The 8,347-nt window shown below is 40.3% G+C and overlaps 1 pseudogene; it reads left to right on the forward strand.

Moving 5' to 3' along the window:
* The first annotated feature begins 5,398 nt into the window (after positions 1–5,398).
* LOC114051743 lies at positions 5,399–7,468 on the forward strand (annotated as a pseudogene).
* The last annotated feature ends 879 nt before the right edge of the window (positions 7,469–8,347 follow it).

Genomic DNA, 8,347 nt, shown 5'->3' on the forward strand with positions numbered 1-8,347 from the left:
GGAGAAGTAAGTTGGAGACAGGTTTAAATGGCTTATAAAACTTAAACAGAGCAGTTCATATTTTACCTTAGAAACAATAAGGAGCTACTGGATATTATTGAATAGGAGTGTGACATGGTTTGATCTGCATTTAAGGAAACTACTTTGGCAGCAAGATGGAGGTGCTAGATTAGAAAATTTAGCGATTTAAGGCTATTAGGAGGTTATCATAATAGTCTGGCCATGAGATGATGAGGGCTTGAACTATCTGAGTTGTAATAAGGGGAAAATGTGAGAAATTTTACATGGATAGAAAAACAGCAATAACAACAGGATGTGGCAACTAATTGGATATGTGGAGTGAGGAAGAGTGAACAGTTATGGATAACATTGAGGTTTTGTTTCTGAATCCCGAGAATGAAAGTAGTGCCCTCACAGAAACAGAAAAGTTCAGAAAATAGTTAAGGGAAACTTAATGGCAGATAAGGAGGAAGCAATATGGCTGAGTTCTTCCCAACAATTACTCCAACAAAGATCTAGGCCTGAGTAGCACTTCAAAAATACAATGAGAAACCACAGCAAGTCATTTTTTTTCTGGCCGAGACTTGCATATAGTTCTGCAGAAACTGAGAAGGTTCAAATTAGACCAGTTCACTACCTGAACTGGGGTCCTTGACTATATGACAGTGCCAAGAACAATTGCAGATCTGGCAGCAACTGGGACCAATGTGGCATATGTGCAGGAAGTAGGAATTGATCCCAGCAAGCAGCTGTGTCCCTCTAACTCCAGAGCTAGCTAGAATCCAGTGAAGACTGGGAAGAGGAACTACAGCTAGGTTTAGGGAGACCTGCAGCTGTGTGTTGGGGAAAAGACACGGCTGTCTGAACTTAAAATAAACATAGAATGATGAGATTTTAAACAGTTGGGTCAGGATATAGAATGACTTGTTTTTCACAAATATATAGGATCATCACATCCAGTGAATGTATGTTGCCTGTAGTGGTACCAATGAAGTATACACAAGTTATATAGTACTTCAGAGTGGCATTTATGTTTTTCATGCTCATTATTGAAAACATTGTCTTGGAGGAAAGAGGAATTCTTGAAAGAAAATAGAAAAATATTGAGAAGAGTAACTGCAACCTGAAATATATTCTAATTTTTTTTGTATATTTGGAGAAAGCTTTTATCACTGTAACACATGTTCTGCCTGAAGAAGGAATTCATTTTTACAATTTCCCTAGAAAATGGTGCTTCAAGTCATGAGATTAAAGTATTTAGAGCCCAAAAGGGGCCTTTGAGGTCACCTAGTCAAATTTTATAAAAATATATTTTTTTAAAAAGAGAAAATTGAACCCTGGTGAAGCTAAGGAACTTGGAAACTAAGTTCACATAATTAATAAAATAGTAGATCTAAGAATTATATCCATTATTTATTGTTATAGTATTAAACTATTTTCCTTGTAGTTACCTTAGCTTCTCTTTTTTCTGATATAGGCATTTCTACAGCTGATTCTTTGGAGATGAGGCCATAAATTTTTATAACACCCTGCTATTCTTTTTGTTGTTGTTTTTTATTTTTTTTCTTTTTAGTTTTCAACATTCACTTCCACAAGATTTTGAGTTCCAAATTTTCTCCCCATCTCATCCCTCCCCCCACCCCAAGATGGGATGCATTCTAAATACCCCTTCCCCTAATCTGCCCTCCCTTCTGTCTCTCCCTCTTTCTCTTATCCCCTTCGATTTAAATTTTCCTGTGTGGCAGGATAGATTTCTATACCCCATTTCTTGTATATCTTCCCAGTTGCATGTGAAAACAATTTTTTTAACATCGCTTTTTAAAACTTTGGGTTCCAAATTTTCTCCCTTCTTTCCTCCCCACCCACCCTCATTGAGAAGGCAAGCAACTTGGTACAGGTTATACATATGTAATCATTCAAAACACTAGTTGTAAAAAACAAAGTATATTTCCCTTCATCCTATCCTGCCCCCCATTTATTCTCTCTTTTGGCTCTGTCCCCTCTTAGAAGTGTTTGCTTCTGATACCCCCTCTCCTAATCTGCCCTCTTTTCTATCATCTTCCTGCTCTCTCATTCTCCCCCACCATTTTCCTGTAGGGTAAGATAGATTTCCATACCCAATTAAGTGTGTATGTTATTCCCTCCTTAAGCCAAATCTGATGAGAATAAGATTCACTCATTCCCTCTTACCTTCCCCCTATTTCCTCTCCACTGTAAAAGTCTTTTCCTGTCTGTTTTATGTGAGATAATTTACCCCATTCTACCTCTCCCTTTCTCCTTCTCCCAGTATAATTCTCTCTCAACCCTTAATTTTATTCTCGTTGTCACCCCTTCATCTTCAACTCACCCTGTGCCCTCTGTTTATCTGTCTATTTATCTATCTCCTTGCCCCAGGACCACCACCCAGAACTGTGACCCAGATCCAACCATGGGCAAAGCAAGAGAATCCTGCCTCAACACCAGCAAAGAGATCCCTGCAATCCCCCTCTGATCAGCCACCCAATTCCCCCTCAGTCTGTGGGACAGAAACTCTGGAAGCAGCCGCTGTTCTTGGGCCACACTTGGGGTCCAGGGCTGGGACCAAGCTTCTCTCTCACCTTAGTCAGAGACATTTTCTACTGACCTTCTAGGTTATCTTTAGCATTTGTGGGTTCAGAAGTCTAGAAACTGCCACAGCTGCCCATGATTCAATCCTCTGAGGGCTGCTCCAGGTTCACTGAGGCCTGTTTTACCTGCGCACCCATGCCAAACTGCATTCCTCTCCCTGCCTAGCACAATAGACCTTTCTGACCAACCATCCAGGTTGTCTTGGCCTGGAAATTTGTTTCACTCTGTCTTTTTGTGGATTCTCCTGCTTTAGAATTTGTTCAGAGCCATTTTTTACAAATATTTTGAGGGTTTTGGGGGAAAACTCGAGCAAGTCACTGCTTTTACTCTGCCATCTTTGTACCCTGCTATTCTTGACAAAGTCATAATTAATAAGTATCAACCTCTAGTTTTAAGAAGGAGGTCATGGGAGAACCTGACTCTCCTCTACACTAGTATAGAAAGAAATGTTTCCCAAATAGCTAATATATTGAGGAAAGGATTTCCCTGTATAAAAGAGATAAAGTTTTTCTGGATACAATATTGGGGTGTCCAGTGTATTATATCCACAGGAGTGTGCTAGAGCAATTGAGTGACACAAAGAGGGCCTGGGCCCACTTCATCCAGATCATGAAAGTGGAAGAAATTCCTGCCAGCAAGTGCCTCTGGCCTACAGTCAAGCAGTTTTATGACTCCAAAATCAAGTTCCCTCTGCCCCAGATTACTGAGTTGCCAGCACAAACCACGCTTTACTACCAAGAGTCCCAATATATTCTTCTAAGTGCAGAGACAAAGAGGCATCTGTTTATTTGATCTGTTTAAATAAATTTCTCAATTGGAAACCTAGAAAAAAAAAGAAAAAGAAAAATAAGAAAAGTAATGTTACCCACCTGGCTATTCCTGAGTCTGGCTATGAGGTGGATTTGATACAACGTGGTTGGAAAACTTAATTATCTGAATCCAAACAGTGCTAAGGATGTTTTATCTTGCCATATCTGAGCCCTGCAGCCTTTTCTGTAAGAGTCATGTCTTCCAGACTACAGGTCTTTCATTTATAATTGATAGCAAACACTGGGTACCAGCCAATGCCCTCCCCCCATCATTCCCTAGATGCAGCCTGTTCTGGGTTCCAGTCAACCTCCTTTTTGGGACCCCCTAGAGGCAGGGACAGCTCTACACTCCTTGCCAGCAGGAAGCAGTTTCAGAAGCCAAGACCTTTGCCTGAGGCTATAATCCTATCAACTGGCAACCAGAACAGTGAAGGACTTTCTTTGAGTTTGTGAACTATAAGGATTGGTTGAAGGAACTTTGGGGATACGTAGTTTGGAGAAGAGAAGACTTGGAAGGATATGATTTCTCTATTCAAGTACTTGAAGAGGCATCATGGTGAAGAATGCGTTTCAAAAGGGAAGATATGTAAGGTGGATGACAATTAGAGCTGTACAAAGGTAAAGTAAGCTACCTTGGGAGGTAGCAGGTTCAAGCAAAGCCTGAACAACATTTGAAGAAGGTTCAGGTAGGAACCTGGCCTCTGAATTCTCTTTCTAAGCTGACATTCTGTTCTTGGGATTCTGTGATAAAATAAAGGTGACAATACATGTATTGGAAAATTCTCAGTGAAAGTCCTACTGTCCCAGCTCCTAAAGAAAACCAAAATCTAGAGATAAGCAATACTGTTTCTAAATCTTCATTAGAATGACCCATAAGCTTTAATAATTCTACAGACCTCTCAGCATTCACAACTCTAATTAGCTATTGTCAGCTATTCATTATCTTTACTACTAGATAGGGTTAAGGGTAATAGCTGGTATTCCCAAAACAGAGGGTTTTTTTAATCATTTAAATGCAATAAATAGTACAACAATATTGTTTTAAGAACTACTTTGAGTGAATAAGTTATTTTTACTATTTTTAAATATTCCAATTAATTATAAAGGACATATGAGGAAAGACAGCATTCAGAAAAAGAATGATAAATAGAAGAATATATAAAATAATTTTTCCATATGTATATACATGATATATATATATATATACACACACACACACACACACACACACACACACACACATATATATATTTGTATCTAATAATGGCAATCTCTAGGGCAGGGTAGGGGAGGGTAGAAAATATTTCAATGCTAATTTCATTGCATATTTGAAAGGAATAGCAAGTTGTACATAACAGACTTGGAGTTTCAGGTACAATCATCTTTTTTATTGTACTATGTTATAGAAATGCTTGTTTTATTCCATAAACACATATTAATGTAGTACTAAATACATAATACTGTAACAAAATAAAATGGGAGCTCACAATATAAAGGGGGACAAACATGTAAACAAGATATATACCAGAAAATTTAAAGAAAATCTCAAAAGAAAGGATTATATGCAAAGTGCCTCTGAATATTAGTATTAATAATAATTAATAGTTGTTAATAAACTATATTATTTATTAGTCATTAAAAAAAAGAGAGAGAAGAATGACTTCTGGGAGCCAAGATGATGAAGTAAGCAGTAAGTCACTCTCATTCTCCCTTATTTACCTTGAAAAACCCAGAAAATATCTCCCCAGGAAAAATCCTGGAACAATGGAGTCAGCAGAAAGAGGTGTTTTAGCTCGGAAGTCTTGGGGATTAACTGGAAAGGTCCCTTTTACTGTGCACCAGTACAGGATGGGAGGCATGACAGTAAGCCAGCAGCAAGCCCCATGTCAGCAAACCCATGGGAGATCCTGAGCCCCAAGAGTCCCTCCTCCTCTCTGCCTCCTTCTCTGTGATCTCCTTCAGAGCCAGACACCAGCAACAGGATGGACGGAGACCAAGCCTAGGCTGACTCCTTCCTCAGCCCTTTCCTCCTGGCCCTGTGGCAGCAAGGGGATCTGATGAGAAAGCTGAAAGAAGACAAAGCCACCCAAGTTGATATCAGCAGGACTGTGGTAGATATCAAAGGCCATAAGAGGATTTTGGAGGCCAAGGAGTTGGTGCTGCAGCCCAAAGATGACATAATCGTCCTTGTTAAAGTGAAAGACACCCTCAAGTGGAAGTTCTTCTATTGCCAAGCCTTTGCAATTTGTGGAGGGGTCAGTGGTCTGTATGATGTGGGGTCTGTGGGGTGTACCTTGAAAAAAAAATCATCCAGCTGTGGCAGCAGAATCTTATCCAAGAGTAGCACATCCTGGAGACTGACTGCATGATGCTTACCCCAGAGCCTGTTCTCAAGACATATGGCCACAGGGACAAATTTGCTGACCTTAAGGTAAAAGATGTGAAAAATGGAGAATATTTTCATGCTGATCATCTCTTGAAAGCTCACCTGCAGATATTAATGCCTGATAAGAAATGTTCAGCTGAGAAAAAAATCTGATATTGAAAGCATCTTGATCCAGCTGGACAACTACAGGCAGAAGCAGCTCTCAGAATGCTTTGTGAACTCCAATATCAAGTCACCCACTCACTACTGCAAATGATCTGCTCCCCCTGCCATGTCATTCAACTTAATGTTCAAGACTGTCATGGGGCCTGGAGGGAACATGCCTGGTAACCTGAAGCTGGAGACCACTCAGGGGATCTTCATCAATTTCAGGAGGCTTTTGGAATTCAACCAGGAAAAGCTGCCATTTCCTGCTACCCAGATTGACATCTCCTTCCAAAATGAGATCTCCCCTCAGTCAGGACTGATTTGAGTGAGAGAATTCACTATGGCAGAGATTGAGCACTTTGTTGACCCCAAGGAGAAACGCCACCCCAAATTTTATTCAGGTCAGTGGCCAGTCTCCACACAAAATGAGCCTTGGGGATGCGGTGGAGCATGGAGCATGCAGATGGTGTGATCAACAACTCTGTGTTGGGGTATTTTATCAGCCAAATCTACCTCTACCTCACCAAGGTCAGGATGTCCCCAGAGAAGCTTTGATTCTGGCAGCACATGGACAGCATGATGGCTCATAACGCTTGTGACTGTTGGGATACAGAGGCAAAAATGTCCAATGGCTGGACTGAGATAATTAGATGCACCCACCACTCCTGCTGTGACCTCTCCTGCCACTTGAAGGCCACCAAAGTACCACTGGTGACAGAGAAGCTGCTCAAGGAACCCATAACAGTGAATGTGGTTCTGTTTGAGTCAAGCAAGGTCGCCATTGACAGAGTGTATAAGAAGAATACCCAGCTGGTCCTGGACTCCCTGGCTGCCCATGATAAGGCCTATGTCACTGAGATGAAGAACCTGCTCAAAGAGATGGGGGAATTTACCATTGAAATGGAAGGGAAACCTTTCCAGGTGACCAAGGATATGGTCAGCTCACAGGTTCCAGAAGATGCTACATATTGAAGAAATTTTTTCAAACATCATTGAGCCTTCCTTTGATCTTGGCAGAAAAATGCAGACAATGTTTGAATACACATTCTGTGTGAGAGATGGGGAGGAACAGAGATCTTTCTTCAGCTTTCCTGCCATTGTCATTTGGTTCAAATGTTCCATCCTTCCACTGAGCCAGAACCAGGAGTTCAAGCCCTTCCTCAAGGAGTTATCTGAAGCCCTGACCAGGAACAGGGTATCACACAAAGCAGGTGACTCCTCTGGCTCCATTGGGAAGCTTTACATTAGGATGGATGAGATGGGGTTGCATTTGGGATCACCAGTGACTTTGATACTGTGAAGGAGACTCCTCATACCACTATGCTGAGAGACCAGGACTCAATACCCCCAATCCATCTGGACATCACTGATCTTCCCAAGGTCATCTGCAGTTTGGCCAACTTGGTCCCTTGTGGAAGCCTGATACCCTCTGTTTAAGGGGCAGGAGACAGGCAAGAAGGACACAATGGAAGACAAATTCATGGAATCACCTTGTTCTGCTCACACCAGTAACCCATAAACTTGTATCATGTGACTATCCATACCAAATTGGGGCAGGGTCTTAGCCCCCTCAACACAAATGACAATTAAATTAAAGGTTGTATACAGCTTTAAAAAAAAAAAAAGAATCCACCTATCACCTCCTGAAAGAAATCTCAAATTGAAAATGCCAAGGAATATTGTAGCCAAATTCCAGAATTAGCAGTTCAAGGAGAAAATACCGCAAGTATCCAGAAAGAAAAAAATAACTATTGTGGAACCACAGTCAGGATACCACAGGACCTTGCAGCTTCTACATTAAAAGATCATAGGGCTTGAAATATGATATTCCATAAAGCAAAGGAGCTTGGATTACAACCAAAGATCAAAATTTTCAAGGGAGGAAATGGATATTCAATGAAAAAGTGGACTTCCAAAGTTTCCTGATGAAAAGACCAGAGCTCAACAGAAAATTTGATCTTCAAAAACAAGACTAGAGAGAGACATAAAAAGGTAAACAGAAAAGAAAAAAATGTCATTCAATAAGGGCAAACTTTTTATGTCCCTACATAGGGACGTCCTTATTTCACCCCTCATCTTATTGGAAATGCTTCTAGCTTACCCCATTACATAAAATGCTTGCTGATGGTTATAGGAAGATGCTACTTATTATTTTAAAAAAGACTCCATTTATGCTTTCTAGTATTTTAAGGAGGAATGGGTGTTGTATTCTGTCAAAAGTTTTTTTCTGCATCTGTTAAAATGATCATATGGTTTCTACAAGTTTTGTTGTTGATATGATCAATTATGCTGATAGTATCCAAATATTAAACCAGCCCTGCATTTGTGGTATAAATCTTTCCTGGCTTAGTGTATTATTCTCATGATAAATTGCTGTAATCTTTTTGCTAATATTTTA

The sequence above is a fragment of the Vombatus ursinus genome, unplaced genomic scaffold, assembly GCF_900497805.2.
Source record: "Vombatus ursinus unplaced genomic scaffold, bare-nosed wombat genome assembly UNPS02014805.1, whole genome shotgun sequence".
NCBI classification, from domain to species: domain Eukaryota; kingdom Metazoa; phylum Chordata; class Mammalia; order Diprotodontia; family Vombatidae; genus Vombatus; species Vombatus ursinus.